The sequence below is a fragment of the Bos taurus genome, chromosome 7 (assembly GCF_002263795.3).
Source record: "Bos taurus isolate L1 Dominette 01449 registration number 42190680 breed Hereford chromosome 7, ARS-UCD2.0, whole genome shotgun sequence".
Classification (NCBI taxonomy): Eukaryota; Metazoa; Chordata; class Mammalia; order Artiodactyla; family Bovidae; genus Bos; species Bos taurus.
In genome coordinates this window covers 39,164,422-39,183,466 of record NC_037334.1, presented here as the reverse complement: position 1 = coordinate 39,183,466, position 19,045 = coordinate 39,164,422, and the positions used below count along the sequence as shown (strand labels likewise).

General features: G+C 41.0%; 1 long non-coding RNA gene across 2 annotated transcripts in view; it reads left to right on the top strand.

Annotated features, from left to right (window-relative positions):
- The window catches only part of LOC107132625 (uncharacterized), a 75,109-nt gene that overhangs the window by 27,032 nt on the left and 29,032 nt on the right, over window positions 1-19,045 (top strand). For both annotated transcript variants that reach the window (XR_001500647.3, XR_009495236.1), the window contains exon 2: window positions 781-907. This is a non-coding gene — a long non-coding RNA (uncharacterized lncRNA). The remainder of the gene's footprint in view (window positions 1-780; window positions 908-19,045) is intronic.

Sequence of the window (19,045 nt, the reverse complement as noted above, 5' to 3'; positions counted from 1 at the left end):
ACAAAGGAAAAACTGTCAAACAAGAAAAGTAAACATAGCTAAAACAACTGTTCAGCCCCAAAGCATAGTCCTAGCTCCTCTTCAAAGGATATACATAACAAACTGACACATATCTTTGACTGTTCTGCAGAAACTAAGACCACCACCAACCTCCACCCACACACACACACCCAGGTGGAAGGATGGGGCCATCTGCTGACCCCAGACTGGTTGGAACCAGAAGATTGATGATGAAGATTCTGGAAACATCACCTTGTTACCTCATCACCAGCCAATCAGAAGAAAGTCCGTGAACTGATACCTTCTTCAGTGCAGCTTTACATCTTCTCAGAAAGAACACTAAATAAGTCAGGGGTACATTTTTCAAGGTTTTTTAAAAAAGCCGGACCAGCACGTACACAAGAAGTCAGTATGGCCTTAGCATCTGGAAAGGGAGTCTTAGCGTTGAAGGCGTACCAGAATTGACGTCCCAGAACGGGAGGCATTTAATCTTTATTTTTAACATGAACAATTCTTTATTTCTGGTCAATGTGCCCCTTTCTTTAATAGTTAAAGCAGATGTACAATGTATGTTTGATAAGCCACAAACAGGTTGTTCCAGTTAGCATAAAATTCAAGTTAACTCATGTATAAGCCAGCATGACTTCCTCATACCTCAATATGTGAGCATTTCTTTTGTCAATTGCATGGTGATGTGGGGGGGAAAAAAACCCACATGTTGGAATCAGGGTGCAGAATCAAAGGAGCATATACTTCTCTGAGTTCACCTTTTTGTTACAGGAAGGGGGACCCCTTTCAGGGCCTGAGAGTGGGCTCTTGTCTAACACTTGGAAATGAATGGTCTGAGAACACACGCATGTTGACAAGAGACTTTATTGTGAAGGAGCGCCTGGGAGAGAGCAGCAGGGTAAGTGAACCCGGGAGCACTGCTCTGCCACGTGACTCACAGTCTTGGGTTTTATGGTGTTGGGGTTAGTTTCTGGGTTGTCTCTGGCCAGATGTTTTGACTTGGGGTCCTTCCTGGTGGCACATGCAGAACAGAACCAGAATTTCCCATATCACAAGGCAGAATGGTCATCACAAGTCATAGCACAGAACACAAAGTATAAAACAAATAGGCAAAGCTATCCTAATCAGACTCCCTTAAAGACAAGATTGCAGTCTCTAAGAAAATCTTCTACTTCCATGGTCACAGGACTTTAGATCCAAACACTGACAGAGTAAATTGAAATATCTCGGGTCTTCAAAGATTTCAAAGGAAGGAAAGGAGGCCAGGTTAACTAAGAGGGGAAGGACAAGGGGCCAAAGGGTGGCTTTACAGACGTCTCCTGCTGCCTGCAGATGCTCAGGCATTATGGAACTTTTCCCTAGGCTTCCAGAAAAGGAGGACAGGAACTTGGCCCAACCAGAAACTAGAACCCAGGTGCCAAACACTAGATGGGAATTCAAGTTTTCTGCCCTCTGGAAGAGATCAGGCTCCAACCCTCAGATCAGGCTGAGGCCCTTCAACCAGACTCCTGTGTCCGGAACCAGAATAGAAGAAAAAAGGGTAGGATAGGAGGGGTTGAAAAGAGCAAAGGGAGAGGGAAGAAGGGGAAAGAGATCAACAAAGTCTCTTGTTCCTTACCCAGTCACGTCACTCTGGCCTGCTGTCTGTGTAAGAAGAACAGAGACAAAAGGATCCCAGTTGTGGCTGCTGGGCCTAGTCCGTCAGCAGGTGAACTGGTCCCCAAGCACCCTGAGTGGTCAGGATGTCAGTCATAACAAAGAAGAGGTCCCACTTGAGTTGCCATTTGTTGCAGGAAGGGGCCTTGAGTGGACTCTTGTCCAACACTTGGAAATGAATTGTCTGAGGAGACACACGGGCTGACAAAGCAAGAGACTTTACCAAGACAAGACATATGGATGGAGAGGAGGAGGGTAACGGAACCCAGGAGAACTGCTCTGCCGTGTGGCTTGCAGTCTCAGGTTTTATGTTAATGGGGTTAGTTTCCAGGTTGTCTCTGACCAATGGTTCCTACTCAGGGTCCTTCCTGGAGATGTGTGTATTACTCAACCAAGATGGATTTCAGCGAGAATTCTGGGAGGTTGGTAGGACATAAGGACTGACATCTCCTCTCGTTTCTTCCTCCCTCCTTCTGACCGTCCCTGAATTCTTCCAGTTAGTGGTAGTTTGGTAGTTCCGCATCCGACCTCCTAAGATAACTCATGCAGGTGGTTACTATAGGCCTGGCCAGGGCAGGCAGTTTTGATCAGTGCTTGCCTAATGTTTTTATATAGTTTTGATTTCTTAATCATGAAAATATTTTACATATTCAAAAAGCAAAGTTAAACAGAAAAAAACATTTTTTTAAAGAAGCAAACCTTAAACAGAAAGCAGATAGAAATTACAGCCAATTACATATAACCAACCACACTCGCTTATGTAACTTTAAATCCAATAATGGGACATTTTCTAAGACTAAAAAGAAGTGACCAGAACCCTGATCTTTGCTTGGGAGGCTTGTTGAAAGGGGGAATTGGGGGTGGTATCTCTGAAAGGGTTCTCTATCTGTGTAGGATACCGATATCTGGGTAGATATTATCTTGTGATTTTAAAGGAATGTTATTTGCTTGAGCTCTCTAGGACTGTTTACAGCAAAGCAAACGTTTTAATAAGTGGATGCACACCAAATGACATAGCATCTAGGGTTGCCTCAGGTTGTGAAAACAGCGCCTACCCCACCTCCACCCCCAAGGCGGTTGCAGGTGCCTGAGTGGACAGCACCCCCTGCAGGACAATATTTGCGGAGCTCTTGTCTCCCCAACACCCTCTTGTGTGTATTATTTAGGTTGGTGCAAAAGTAATTGTGGTTTTGAATCATTGAAATTTGCCGTTTGATATTGGAATATGTTATTTTTTAAAGTTTATTTATTTTTTATTGAAGGATAATTGCTTTACAGAATTTTGTTGTTTTTCTGTCAAACCTCAATGTAAATCAGCCATAGGTATACATATATCCCCTCCCTCCTGAACCCCCCTCCCATTTCCCTTCCCATCCCACCTCTCCAGGTTTACACAGAGCCCCTCTTTGAGTTTCCTGAGCCATACAGCAAATTCCCATCAGCCATTGATTTTACACATGATAATGTAAGTTTCCATGTTTCTCTTTCCATACATCTCACCCTCTCCTCCCCTCTCCCCATGTCCATAAGTCTATTCTCTATGTCTGTTTTTCCATTGCTGCCCTGTAAATAAATTCTTCAGTACCATTCTTCTAGATTCCGTATATATGCATGAGAATACTATATTTATCTTTCTCTTTCTGACTTACTTCACTCTGTATAATAGGTTCTGGGTTCATCTACCTCATTAGAACTGACTCAAAGGCGTTCCTTTTTAAAGCTGAGTAATATTCCATTGTGTATATGTACCACAACTTTATCCATTCATTTATCGATGGATATCTAGGTTGCTTTCATGTTCTAGCTATTGTAAATAGTGCTGCAATGAACAATGGAATACATGTGTCTTTTTCAATTTTGTTTTCCTCAGGGTGGGAAATGCCTAGGAGTGGGAGTGCTGGGTCATATGGTGGTTTTATTCTTAGTTTTTTAAGGAATCTCCATACTATCTTCCATAGTGGCTGTATCAATTTACATTCCCACCAACAGTGCAAGAGTGTTCCCTTTTTTCCACACCCTCTCCAGTATTTATTGTTTGTAGACTTTTTGATGATGGCCATTCTGACCAATGTGAGGTGATATCTCATTGTAGTTTTGATTTGCATTTCTCTAACAATGAGCAATATTGAGCATCTTTTCATGTGTGTATTAACCATCTGTATGTCTTCTTTGGAGAAATGTCTGTTTAGGTCTTTTTCCCACTTTTTGATTGGGTTATTTGTTTTTCTGGTATTGAGTTGTATGAGCTACTTGTATATTTTGGAAATTAATCCTTTGTCAGTTGTTTCATTTGCTATTGTTTTCTCCTATTCTGAGGGTTGTCTTTTCACCTTGCTTATAATTTCCTTTGCTGTGCAAAAGCTTTTAAGTTTAATCAGGTCCCAGTTGTTTACTTTTGCTTTTATTTCCATTACTCTAGGAGGTGGGTCATAGAAGATCTTGCTTTGATTTATGTCATTGAGTATTCTGCCTATGTTTTCCTCTAAGAGTTTTATAGTTTTATAGTTTCTGGTCTTACATTTAGGTCTTTAATCCATTTTGAGTTTATCTTTGTGTATGGTGTTAGGAAGTGCTCTAATTTCATTCTTTCACATGTAGCTGTCTAGTTTTCCCAGCACCATTTATTGAAAAGGCTGTCTTTGCCCCGTTGTATATTCTTGCCTCCTTTGTCAAAAATAAGGTACCCATAGGTACATGGGTTTATTTCTGGGCTTTCTATCTTGTTCCATTGGTCTATATTTCTGTTCTTGTGCCTGTACCATACTGTCTTGATGACTGTAGTTTTGTAGTATAATCTGAAGTCAGGAAGGTTTATTCCTCTAGCTCCATTCTTCTTTCTCAGACTGCTTTGGCTCTTTGGGGTCTTTTGTGTTTCCATATGAACTGTGAAATTTTTTGTTCTAGTTCTGTGAAAAATGTCATTGGTAATTTGATAGGGATCACACTGAATCTATAGATTGTGTTTGGTAATATAATCATTTCCACAATATTGATTCTTCCTACCCAGGGACATGGAATAGCTCTCCATCTGTTTATGACATCTTTGATTTCTTTCATTAGTGTCTTATAATTTTCTGTGTACAGTTCTTTTGTCTCCTTAGGTAAGTTTATTCCTAGATATTTAATTCTTTTTGTTGCAGTGGTGAATGGGATTGATTCCTTAATTTCTCTTTCTGATTTTCCATTGTTAGTATATAGAAATGCAAGTGATTTCTGTGTATTGATTTTGTATCCTGCAACTTTGCTGAATTCACTGATTAGCTCTAGTGATTTTCTGATACTATATTTAGGGTTTTCTATGTACAGTATCATGTCATCTGCAAACAGTGAGAGCTTTATTTCTTTTCCAATCTGGATTCCTTTTATTTCTTTTTTCTTCTCTGATTGCTATAGCTAGGACTTCCAGAACTATGTTGAATAATAGTGGTGAAAGTGGACACCCTTGTCTTATTCCTGATCTTAGGGGGAATGGTTTCAGTTTTTCACCATTGAGAATAATGTTTTAGTTCAGTTCAGTTCACTTCAGTTCAGTCACTCAGTCGTGTCTGACTCTTTGTGACCCCATGAACAGCAGCACACCAGGCCTCTCTGTCCATCCCCAACTCCCGGAGTCCACCCAAACCCATGTCCATTGAGTCGGTGATGCCATCCAACCATCTCATCCTCTGTCGTCCCCTTCTCCTCCTGCCCTCAAACTTTCCCAGCATCAAGGTCTTTTCAGATGAGTCAGCTCTTTGCATTAGGTGGCCAAAGTACTGGAGTTTCAACTTCAACATCAGTCCTTCCAATGAACACCCAGGACTGATCTCCTTTAGGATGGACTGGTTGGATCTCCTTGCAGTCCAAGGGACTCTCAAGAGTCTTCTCCAACACCACAGTTCAAAAGCATCAATTCTTCCATGCTCAGCTTTCTTTATAGTCCAACTCTTACATCCATACATGACCACTGGAAAAACCATAGCCTTGACTAGACGGATTTTTGTTGACAAAATAATGTCTCTGCTTTTTAATATGCTGTCTAGGTTGGTCATAACTTTCCTTTCAAGGAGTAAGCGTCTTTTAATTTCATGGTTGCAGTCACCATCTGCAGTGATTTTGGAGCCCACAAAAATAAAGTCAGCCATTGTTTCCACTGTTTCCCCATCTATTTGCCATAAAGTGATGGGACCAGATGCCATGATCTTCGTTTTCTGAATGTTGAGCTTTAAGCCAACATTTTCACTCTCCTCTTTCACTTTCATCAAGAGGCTCTTTAGTTCTTCTTCACTTTCTGCCGTAAGGATGGTATCATCTGCATTTCTGAGGTTATTGATATTTCTCCTGGCAATCTTGATTCCAGCTTGTGCTTTCTCCAGCCCAGCATTTCTCATGATGTACTCTGCATATAAGTTAAATAAGCAGGGTGACAATATACAGCCTTGACGAACTCCTTTTCCTATTTGGAACCAGTCTGTTGTTCCATGTCCAGTTCTAACTGTTGCTTCCTGACCTGCATACAGGTTTCTCAAGAGGCAGGTCAGGTGGTCTGGTATTCCCATCTCTTTCAGAATTTTCCACAGTTTATTGTGATCCACACAGTCAAAGGCTTTGGCATAGTCAGTAAAGCAAAATTAGATGTTTTTCTGGAACTCTCTTGCTTTTTTGATGATCCAGCGGCTGTTGGCAATTTGATCTCTGATTCCTCTGCCTTTTCTAAAACTAGCTTGAATATCTGGAAGTTCATAGTTCATGTATTGGCTTATCATATATGGCCTTTGCTATGTTGAGGTAGGTTCCTTCTACGCCCATTTTTTGAAGAGTTTTAATCATAAATGGGTGCTGAATTTTGTCGAAGGCTTTTTCTGCATCTATTGAGATTATCATGTGGTTTTTATCTTTCAATTTGTTAGTATGATATATCACATTGATTGATTTGTATATATCAAAGAATCCTTATATCCCTGGAATAAACCCAACTTGATCATGGTGTATGAGCTATTTGATGTGTTGCTGAATTCTGTTTGCTAAAATTTTGTTGAGAATTTTTGCATCTATGTTCATCAGTGATATTGGCTTTTTAGTTTTCTTTTTTTGTGTTGTCTTTGTCTGGTTTTGGATCAGGGTGATGGTGGCCTTGCAGAATGAGTTTGGAAGTGTTCCTTTCTCTGAAATTTTTTGAAAGAGTTTTAGAAGGATTAGGCATTAGGTTTTCTCTAAAAGTTTGATAGAATTCTCCTGTGAAGTGATCTGGCCCTGGAATTTTGTTTTTGGGAGATTTTTTGATCACAGCTTCAATTTCAGGGCTTGTAATTGGGTTGTTCATAATTTCTATTTCTTCCTGGTTCATTCTGGGAAGATTGTACTTTTCTAAGAATCTGTCCATTTCTTCCAGGTTATCCATTTTATTGCCATATTGTTGTTCATAATAGTCTCTTATAATCCTGTGTATTTCTGCATTGTCTGTTGTAACCTCTCCTTTTTCATTTCTAATTTTGTTGATTTGATTCTTCTCTCTTTTTTTCATGATGAGTCTGGCTAAAGGTTTGTCAATTTTGTTATCTTCTCAAAGAACCAGTTTTTAGTTTTATTAATCTTTACTACTGTTTCTTTCATTTCTTTCTATGATCACCTTTATGATTTCTTTCCTTCTAATGATTTTGGGGGTTTTTTTGTTCTTTTTCCTGTTGTTTTAGGTATAAAGTTAGATTGTCTGATGTTTTTCTTGTTTCTTGAGGTAGGATTGTATTGCCATAAACTTCCCTCTTAGAACTGCTTTTGCTGCAACCATAGTTGTCGTGTTTTCATTGTCATTTGTTTCTAGAAATTTTTTTATTTCCCTTTTTATTTCTTGAGTAACCTGTTGGTTATTTAGAAACTCATTGTTTAATCTCCATGTGTTTGTGTTTCTTACAGTTTTTTTCTTGTAGTTGATATCTAGTCTCTTAGCATTGTGCTTGGAGAAGATGCTTGATACAATATCAATTTTATTAAATTTACTGAGGTTTGATTTGTGACCCAAGATGTGGTCTATCCTGGAGAATGTTCCATGTGCACTTGAGAAGAAGGTGTCTTCTGCATTTGTATGGAATGTCCTGAAGATATCAATGAGACCCATCTCATCTAATGTATCATTTAAGACCTTGTGTTTCCTTATTAATTTTTCTGTTTTGATGATCTGTCCATTGGTGTAAGTGGGGTATTAAAGTCTCCTACTATTATTATGTTCCTGTCAATTTCTCCTTTTATGTCTATTGAGGTGCTCCTATGTTTGATGCATCAGATCAGATCAGTCGCTCAGTCGTGTCCGACTCTCGTAGATATCTATAATTGTTATGTCTTCCTCTTGGATTGATCCTTTGATCATTATGTAGTGTCCTTCCTTATCTCTTAAAATATTCTTTACTTTAAAGTCTATTTTGTCTGATATGAGGATTGCTACTCCAGCTTTCTTTTGCTTTCCGTTTGCATGGAATATACTTTTCCAACCTCTCACTTTCAGTCTGTATGTGTCTTTAGGTCTGAAGTGGGTTTCTTGTAGACAGCATATAAATGGGTCTTGATTTTGTATCCATTTAGCCAGTCTGTGCCTTTTGGTTGGATCATTTAATCCATTTACATTTAAAGTAAGTATTGATATATATATGTTCCTTTTGCCATTTTCTTAATTGTTTGGGGTTGCTTTTGTAGATCTTTTTCCTTCTCTTGTATTTCTTGACTATATAAGTGCCTTTAACATTTGTTGTAAAGCTGCTTTTGTGGTACAGAATTCTCTTAACTTCTGCTTGTCTGAAAAGCTTTTTATTTCTCCATCAATTGTGAATGAGATCCTCGTTGGGTACAGTAATCTTGGTTGTAGATTTTTCCTTTTCAGCACCTTAAATATATCCTGCCATTCCCTTCTGGCGTGCAGAGTTTCTGCTGAAAAATTAGCTGTTAAACGTATGGGGTTTCCCTTGTATGTTACTTGTTGCTTTTCCCTTGCTGCTTTTAATATTCTTTCTCTGTGTTTAGTCTTTATTAGTTTGATTAGTATGTGTCTTGGCATGTTTCTCCTTATGTTTATCCTGTATGGGACTCTTTGTGCCTCTTGGATTTGGTTGATTATTTTCTTTTCCATGTTGGGGAAATTTTCAACTATAATCTCTTCAAAAAATTTCTCCTACCCTTTCTTTTTATCTTCCTCTTCTGGGGCCCCTATAATTCAAGTGTTGGTGTGTTTGATATGTCCCAGAGGTCCCTGAGACTATCCTCAGTTATTTTCATTCTTTTTACTTTATTCTGCTCTTCAAAAGTTATTTCTACCATTTTATCTTCCAGCTCACTGATTCGTTCTTCTGCTTCAGATATTCTGCTATTGATTCCTTTCAGAGTATTTTTAATTTCAGTAATTGTGTTGTTTGTCCGTGTATGTTTATTCTTTAATTCTTCTAGGTCTTTGTTAATTGATTCTTGCATTTTCTCCATTTTGTTTTCAAGGTTTTTGATGATCTTTACTATCATTATTCTGAATTCTTTTTCAGGTAATTTGCCTATTTCCTCTTTATTTATTTGGACATCTGTGTTTCTAATTTGTTCCTTCATTTGTGTAGTATTTCTCCACCTTTTCATTATTTTTTTTAAACTTATTGTATTTGAGGTCTCCTTTTCCCAGGCTTCAAGGTTGAATTCTTCCTTTTAGTTTTTGCCCTCCTAAGTTTGGTCCAGTAGTTTGTGTAAACTTCATATAGGGTGAGATTTGTGTGGAGTTTTTTGTTTGTTTGTTTTTCCTCTGATTGGCAAGCCTGAGTGAGGTGGTAATCCAGTCTGCTGATGATTGGGTTTGTATTTTTGTTTTGCTTGTTGTTTAGATAAGGCATCCTGCACAGGGTGCTACTGGTAGTTGCCTGATGCCAGGTCTTGTATTCAAGTGATTTCCTTTGTGTGAGTTCTCACTATTTGATACTCCCTAAGGTTAGTTCTGGAGAAGGCAATGGCACCCCACTCCAGTACTTTTGCCTGGAAAATCCCATGGACGGAGGAGCCTGGTGGGCTGCAGTCCATGGGGTCGCTAGAGTGAGCGACTTCACTTTCACTTTTCACTTTCATGCATTGGAGAAGGAAATGGCAACCCACTCCAGTGTTCTTGCCTGGAGAATCCCAGGGACGGGGAAGCCTGGTGGGCTGCCATCTATGGGGTCGCACAGAGTCGGACACAACTGAAGCGACTTAGCAGCAGCAGCAAGGTTAGTTCTCTGGAAGTCTAGGGTCTTGGAGTCAGTGCTCCCACTCCAAAGGCTCAGGGCTTGATCTCTGGTCAGGAACGAAGATTCCACAAGTGGTTTGTATGGCATTAAATGAGCTTAAAACAAATACCCAAAAGTGAGAAACCAAAGATGAACCCCAGACAAATGGAGGTTACAGAATCAGGCAAATAATAATTAAAATAATTGAGTATACACATATTCATATACACCCATAAGCAAAGTCAAAACAGTCCAACAAAAATAAAGTACAACAGATTGACTTGGAGAACAAAAGAAACCAAAAATTATATCTACCAGTTAAGAACAAAACTAACTAAAGCACAAACTGGAAAACAAAACTAAAGCAAGGTGCCAATTGTGGAATAAAGCAATGAAAATAAAACTAACAAATATGTTGAGAGGAAAGGAAAGAAAGAATAGATATGCAAGGTTAAATAGAGGTATATAAAGAAAATTTATATACATTAAAGATTACCTGCAAGGGGAAAATATCAGTAGGAAAAGCAAACAAAGGAATAAATGTAGAAAAAATAATAATAGGTTTAAAAAATTAAAAAGAAAAAAAAAGGTAAACTCCACAGAACTTCAAAGCCCAACATAGAGGCAGAGGTTTATAACAACAATACAAAATATGACAAGGAAAAAAAAACCTCAAAAACTTAATTATATTTCATAGTGCCAATAAAATTGACAACTACAACGGGGGGCTGGGAGGGGGAAAAAAAGAAAAAAAATCCAGAAGAATCTAGAGAACAAGTCAAAACATAGGAATAATAAATGTTTTTCTTGAGTCACTGCTGTCAGAGTCCTTTCCCTCGCTGGGAGTCACAGTCCACCTCACCTCCCTAGGATGCCTTCCAAAACTGTGCTGATCTCTGGACCTGTTGTGGGGGCAGCTCAGATTCTATTCTGGTCCTACTCCTGTGTGTTCTTGCTTCCAACGTCCATAGCTGTCATAGCGAGTGCCTTTTCTTTTGTGGGAGCTCTCAATGGCCTTTGATATATTCCATAGCACAGAGTCTGCCTAGTTGATCCTGTGGATTTAATCTGCAGCTTGTACAGCTGTTGGGAAGGTTTGGGGTCTTTGTCCTTAGCCACACAGCCCCTGGGTTTCAGTTGTGGTTTTATTTCCACCTCTGTGTGTGGGTTGTCCACTGGGGTTTGCTCCTGAGGCTGCCCTGGAGGACTTGGGTTTGGCCCTGTGAGGGCCAGGTGTGGAAGTGGTGCAGTTGCTTGGGTTGCAGGGGTTCTGGCAACACCAGGTACTCAAGGGAGTTGGCGGCTAGGGCAGCAGGAAATACAGTGCTCTAGAAGGGTATGGCAACCAGTATTGGCCAATGTTCTCCAGTGTTCCTGCCTGGAGAATCCCCCTGACAGAGAAGCCTGGCAGGCCGCAGTCTACAGGGTCAGAAAGAGTTGGACACGACTGAAGTGACCCTGCGTGCATAGATGCAAGAATTTTTTTTTTTGGCCTGTGGAAGCTCTGCCCCTGTGAGAGTAGAGCATGAAGGTGGTGCAGCTGCCTGTCTTGCGAGGACCCTGGTGGCACCAAGTGTGCAGGGACACAGACTACACAGACTGCCTCTGCTACAGGAGTTATGGTCCTCTCAGAGTCTTTTTTCGAGGCTTCTTTAGCTGGCGATCAGAAGGCCTCTTTGGCCAGTCTTTCTCCATAGTTCCACCTGTTTAGGCACTTAGAGGGCTCCCTTGCCTGGGATCCTTCTCTGTTGTTCAGCACATCAGGCACATAGAGGGGCTCCCCCTGGCTGGGGTCCTACTCTAGATCGGCTCATCAGGCACTTAAAGGGGCACCTTGGGTGGGGTCCAGCTCTGTAGTCCAGTGTGTCTGACGTTTGATGGGCCAGCCTCTCTATTGTTCAGCTGCTGATCCTGGCATTTGGGGTGAGAGAGGCTTCAGTGATGGCTCCACCCCCTATGCATGACTCAACAGTATCCCCTTGCTTCCATCCCTGCCCGCTTTCCTTCACAGACATTTCCCACCACAATCTCCTCCCTCACATCCCTTCAATCCGTCTCTCTGCAGTCAACAACAGCCCTCACCCTGGGATTGCGCCTCAATTGCTAAACTCCAGCTCCTAGCCACTGCACCTTCCAGGGGACCCTCATCCCTGTCCAGGGTATGTATGGCTGTGGCAAGGACTGTCTGATTCTCATTCCATTTAGGCTGCCACAGATCAGTTGTTTCACTCTCAGCCTTAAGTGTTTCTCCTCTGACTCAGACAGTTGCCCTGACGGGGGGATCAGACCCCTGCTTCAGTTCCCCCACCCACCAAGGGCAGGTCCAGTCTACTAACAGTCCTGTTTTTCTCCTTAGTTTCTTCATCCTACCGGGTTTTGTGTGGTTCTATATATTCTTTTCCACTGGTCAGGCACTCCTGTCTTCTCTCAGCTGGTGCTCTGCATGCACTTCTGTGTCTGAAGGTGTATTCCTGACGTATCCGTGGAGAGAGATGTACTCCACGTCCACCTCCTCGTCCGCCATCTTTAAATCTCCCCTGGAATGCATTCTTAAGTAAGTGTGGTTATATTATGCATCATTTTAATTCATATTTCTTGCTTTATGTTTTTTTGCTAACGACATTACTTGCTGTTTATTTTATGTTTATTTTAGACTATAGAAATAATGTTAGACAAGATGCAAATTTGAGTGATTTTTTAAGTTCAAGTTCAAAAATGGGTCATAAAGCAGAGGAGACAACTCACAACAGCAACAATGCATTTGGCCCAGGAACTGCTAATGAAATATACAGTGCAGTGGTAGCCCAAGAAGTTCTGCAAAGGAGACGAGAGCCTTGAAGATGAGGAGCACAGTGGCTGGCCATTGGAAGTTGACAGTGACCAACTAAGATGATCATTGAAGCTGATCCTGTTACAACTACACAAAAAGATGCCAAAGAACTCAACGTCGACCATTCTACGATTTTTTGGCATTTGAAGCAAATTGGAAAGGTGAAAAAGCTTGATAAGTGAAGGCCTAATGAGCTGACCACAGATCAAAAAAAAAATCATCATTTTGAAGTGTCATCTCTTATTTTATGCAACAACAATGAACCATTTCTCAATGGGATTGTGACATTGAAACAAGAAGTAAATTTGCACAATCAGCTCAGTGGTTGGACCGAGAAGACGCTCCAAAGCACTTCCCAAAGCCAAACTTTGCACCAAAAAAAAAGATCATGGTCACTAATTGGTGATCTGCTGCCTGTCTAATCCATTACAGCTTTCTGAATCCCAGCATAACCATTACATCTAAGAAGTATGCTCAGCAAATTGATGAGATGTACCAAAAACTGCAACATCTGCAACCAGCACTGATCAACAGAAAGGGCCCAATTCTTCTCCATGACAATGCCCAACTGCACATCACACAACCAATGCTTCAAAAGTTGAACAAATTGGGCTATGAAGTTTTGCCTCATCTGTCATATTCACCTGATCTCTCACCAACTGACCACCACTTCTTCAAGCATCTTGACAACTTTTTGCAGGGAAAACTCTTCCACAACAAGCTGCTGCTGCTGCTAAGTTGCATCAGTCATATCCAACTCTGTGCGACCCCATAGACGGCAGCCCACCAGGCTCCTCCGTCCCTGGGATTCTCCAGGCAAGAAAACTGGAGTGAGTTGCCAGTGTCTTCTCCGTCTACAACTAGCAGGATGCAGAAAATGCTTTCCAAGAGTTTGTTGAATCCTGAAGCCTGGAGTTTTATGCTACAGGAATAAACAAACTTATTTCTCATTAGCAAAAATGTGTTGATTGGAATAGTTTCTATTTTGATTAATAAAGCTGTGTTTGAGCCTAGTTATGATTTAAAATTCACGGTCTGAAACCAACGAAGCAGAGACATCACTTTGCCAACAAAGGTCTGTATAGTCAAAGCTATGGTTTTTCCAGTAGTCATGTATGCATGTGATGTGAGAGTTGGACCATAAAGAAGGCTGAGAGCTGAAGACCTGATGGTTTCGAATTGTGGTGGAGAAAACTCTTGAGAGTCACTTAGACTGAAAAATCAAACCAATCAATCCTAAAGGAAATCAACCCTGAACATTCATTGGAAGGACTGATGCTGGAGCTCCAATACTTTTGCCACCTGATATGAAGAGCCAACTCATTGGAAAAGACCCTGATACTGGGAAAGATTGAGGGCAAGAAGAGAAGGGGGTGACAGAGGATGAGATGGTTGAATGGCATCACTGACTCAATGGACATGAGTTTGAGCAAACTGCTTGTGACTTGAACCCATAGGTGTGGAAATCCAACCCAGCCAAAACTCAGTCTTCCAACTAAGATCATAGACCTGGTTTCAGGACCTAATGAAGCTTAGGTTCTTGATGTCTCATTACAGAAAGAATTCAGTGAGAGACAAAGTGATAGGTAAGAAGTGGATTTATTCAGAGAGAAACACTCCACAGACAAGCATGTGGGTCATTGCAGAGGGCAAGTGCTGCCTCAAAATGTGGTGTGGTTAGCTTTTATGGGCTGGGTAATTTCATAGGCTAATGAGTAGGCCAGCATAAATCTGGTGTGCTGCAGTCCATGGGGACACAAAGAGTCGGATATGACTGAGCAACTGAACAACAAAGACAAGTGGAAGGATTATTCCAACTATTTGGGGGAAGGGGTGGAGATTTCCAGGAATTGGACCACCACTTACTTTTTGGTCAATCTTAGAACTGTCATGGTGCCTCTGGGTGTGTCCTTTAGCTTGCTGATTGAGGATCAGGGTCTAGTCAGAAGTTGACTTGTCTGCCATCTTGGACCCATTTGATTCTAATCGGCTGTATCTTCAGGCTATGTCATTCTTTCAAAAGTTGTGCCTTACCCCCTTCCCTCCTGTTTCGCCTTTAATGGGAAGAGACTAAGTTAGGGGCCACTCTGTTTCTTGAGGGGCAAGGGAACCACCCTCATCACCAAATGGTCCTAACAGAAAGAGAAAGTGAAGTGAAAGTGAAAGTTGCTCAGTCATGTCCAACTCTCTGCAATCCCATGGACTATATGGTCCATGGAATTCTCCAGGCCAGAATACTGGAGTGGGTAGCCTTTCCCTTCTCCAGGGGAATCTTCCCAACCCAGGGATAGAACCCAGGTCTCCTGCATTGAAGGTGGATTCTTTACCAGCTGAGCCGCCAGGGAAGCCCTACAGAAAAGGAAAAGGAACAGATAAAACTGAAGCTAAAATAAACAGCCTTAGTAGACCCTGGAATGTGGAATATGGAGGTTCCTGGCTTGGCTAAAGAAATCCAGCCAAGAATTACTAAGTTAAAAGGGTTCTGGAGTGTCTAAATATAAGGTACAAATTTTTTATACCTGGGAAAAATCCTCAAAAATGTTTGTAACTTGATTACCAAAATGGGAGGCTGCTGGTCCAGCTAAATTAGTCATAACTGATATTTGGGCTTCCCTTGTGGCTCAGCTGTTAAAGAATCTGCCTGCAATGTGGATCATCTGGGTTTGATCCCTGGGATGGGGAGATCCCCTGGAGAAGGGAAAGGCTAACCACTCTAGTATTCTGGCCTGGAGAATTCCATAGACTGTATAGTCCATGGGGTCACAAACAGCTGGACCTGACTGAGCAACTTTCACTTTTAAGAATTTTTCAGGGAGTCCTTCTGCCCTAAACTAAATGAGGAAAAGTAAAACATTCCAACACAGGTAAATAGGTATGTCAGCCCTTGAATATCATTCCAGTAGCCATGCAATTCTTTGAAAAAGAAAAAAATTTTTGAAAAAAAAAAAAAAACTGTCCTTGTTTTTCAAATCTAGTCTTTATAGGACCAGAGGTGTGGCTCCTTAAATAATCCAAAGCCCACCAATCCTTTTACCATTCCCCAAACCTTCCCTGTTTATCTTAAGAGGCTTGTAAATATTAAACAAAGGGGAAACAAACCAGTCAATCCTAAAGGAAATCAGTCCTGAATATCCATTGGAAGGACTGATACTGAAGCTGAAGCTCCAATACTTTGGCCACCTGATGTGAAAAACTGACTCACTGGAAAAGCCCCTGATGCTGGGAAAGATTGAAGGCAGGAGGAGAAGGGGACAACAGAGGATGAGATGGTTGGATGGCATCACCGACTCAATGGATATAAGTTTGAGTAAGTTCCAGGAGTTGGTGATGGACAGGGAAGCATGGTGTGCTGTGATTCATGGGGTCGCAAAGAGTCCTACACAACAGAGTGACTGAAATGAGCTAAAGTGAACTGCAAAGAAACTTGCCTGTACCTTTGAAATGCAAATGTCCTTTCTGGTCTTATCAGGAACCTTATCTCCGCCTTCTTTCTAAAGTGCAAATTTTGAAGAGGATAAATAATTTAGAACTTGACTTGTCAAGGATAAATAGAAATCCTAAGTGTCTTTTCTGCAAACATTAGTAAAGAGTTTATCCATCTAGTCAAGTGAGCTTGATTTTTTCCATCTGCCAGAAATCCAATTTTAATCCAGCCTCTAAACTAATAAGTTTTACATTGCTGTACCTGACTCAGGGCTGAAATTTTGAAATGGGAGCTATGAGGCCACAGTATTTGTGTGTTCCTATGTATCTGTATATGTGTTGTAGTTGAATAGTGTTGGCAAAAATTAATTGGTAAAAGAACTCAATCGTTCTGGTTCAAGATGGTGAAGTAGAAAGACATGACTCATCTCCTCCTGCAAGAACACCAAAATCACAACTAGCTATTGAATAACCATTGACAGGAGGATGCTGGAACCCACCAAAAAAAGATATCCTATGTCCAGAGACAAAGAAGAAGCCAAAGCGAGATGGTAGGAGGGGCCTAAAATAGAATGAAATCAAATCCCATACCCTCCTGGTGGGTGACCCACAAACTGAAGAAGAATAATACCAAAGAAATTCCACTTTTGTGAAGGTTCTGAACCACACATCAGGCTTCCCAGCTGAAGGATCTGACCAAGGAACTGGGAATACCCAGGGAATCTGGCCTTGAAGGCCAGCAGGATTTGATTACAGGACATCCACAGGACTGGGGGAAACAGAGACTCAGTCTTGGAGGGCACAAGCAAAATCTTGTATGTACCAAGAGCCAGAGGAAAGGCTCAATGACCCTGTAGGCAATTGAACCAAAACTACCAACTTGTGTTGGAGGGTCTCCTGTGGAGGTGTGGGTCAGCAGGGGCTCACCACAGGGATGGGGGCACTGGCAGCATCAGGTCGGGAAGGTTCCCTTTGGCATAAGCCCTCTTGGAGTTCACCATTAACCCTAGTATAGAGCCTGTACGCCCCAGGGCTGGGTCACCTCAGGCCAAACAACTACCAGGGAGGGAGTGCAACCCCACCCATCAGCAGATAATTAGGTTAAAGATTTACTGAGCAAGGCCTTGCCCACCAGAGCAAGACCAAGTTTTTCCCATGCCAGTCCCTCCCATCAGGAAGCTTACACAAGGCTCCTAGCCTCATCCATCAGAGGGCAGATAGAAGAAGCAAGAAGAAGCACAGTCCCACAGTCCTAAACAAAAATGTATTACAGAAATTCAATCATGATGAGAAACCAGAAAGTTATATCCCATATGAAGGGACAAGATAAAACCCCAGAAAAGCAACTAAATGAAGTGGAGATAGGCAAACTTCCAGAAAAAAAAGAGTTCAGAAAAACGATAGTGAAGATGATCCAGGATCTCAGGAAAACAATGGAGAAGATGCAAGAAAAGGCTACCAAACACCTAGAAGAATTGAACTAACAAACAGAGATGTATAATACACTGGAGGTGGTGGTTTAGTCGCTAAGTTATTTCTGACTCTTGTGACCCCACGGACTGGGAACCTACCCAGCTCCTCTGTCATGGGATTCTCCAGGCAAGAATACTGGAGTGGGTTGCCATTTCCTTCTCCAGGAGAACCCAGGTCTCCTGCATTGCAGGCAGATTCTTTACTGACTGAGCTACAAGGGAAGCCCATATAATACACTAGAAGGAATCAATAGCACAGTAACTGAGACAGAAGCACAGATAAATGACCTGGAGGACGGAATGGTGGAAATCACTGCCACAGAACAGAATATAGAAAAAAGAATGAAGAGAAGTGAAGACAGTCTAAGAGACCTCTGGGACAACATTAAAGGCACTAACATTAGCATTATAGGGGTCCCAGAAGGAGAAGAGAGAGTGAAAGAACCTGAGAAGATATTTGAAGAGCTAATACCTGAAAACTTCCATAACATGGAAATGGAAATAGTCAACCAAGTCCAGGAAGCACAGAGTCCCAGGCAGGATGAACCCAAGGAGGAACACACTGAGACACATAGTAATCAAACTGACAAAAATTAAAGACAAAGATAAAACATTAAAAGCAACAAGGGAAAAACAACAAATAGCTTACAAGTGATCTCCCATCAGACTATCTGCTGATTTCTCAACAGAAACTCTACAAACCAGAAGGGAGTGGCATGATATATTTAAAGTGATGAAAGGGAAGAACCTACAACCAAGAACACTCTACCTCTCCTTCAGATTTGATGAGAAATCAAGAGCTTTCCAGACAAGCAAAAGTTAAGGGAATTCAGCACCACCAAACCAGCTTTACAACAAATGCTAAAGGAATTTCTCTAGGCAGGAAACACAAGAGAAGGAAAAGACCTACAGAAAATAATCCCAAACCAATTTAGAAAATGGTAATAGGATCATACATATCAATAATAACCTTAAATACAAATGGGTTAAATGCACCAACCAAAATACACAGACTGGCTGGGTGATGAAAACATGTGCATGCATGCACTTCCACTTACCACATCACTCTGCTTGACCTCCCCAACTGCATGTAATTATTTTATATCATTGTTAATCATGTTTCCATTATGACTTGCAATTGTAATTATCTTTTATTTTTTGTCTGGCTATTGATTGTGAAAACTGATAAACATCTTTCACTATTGGGATTATGTAACTATTACTCGCTTAACACCATTATATTATGATTGGTCAATGGAAAATAATAGAATTCTTTATTACCAAAACTGCCATTTAGTAGAAAAACCTGTATTTTTAAAATCCAGATGAATATCAGAATTATCTTGGAATTTTTTGAAAAGTACAAATGCTCAGATATTGCTTTTTTCCTCCAAAGTTTCAGATATGTTTCTAATGAGCAGCCATGTTTAAAAACAACTGGACTATATGATTAT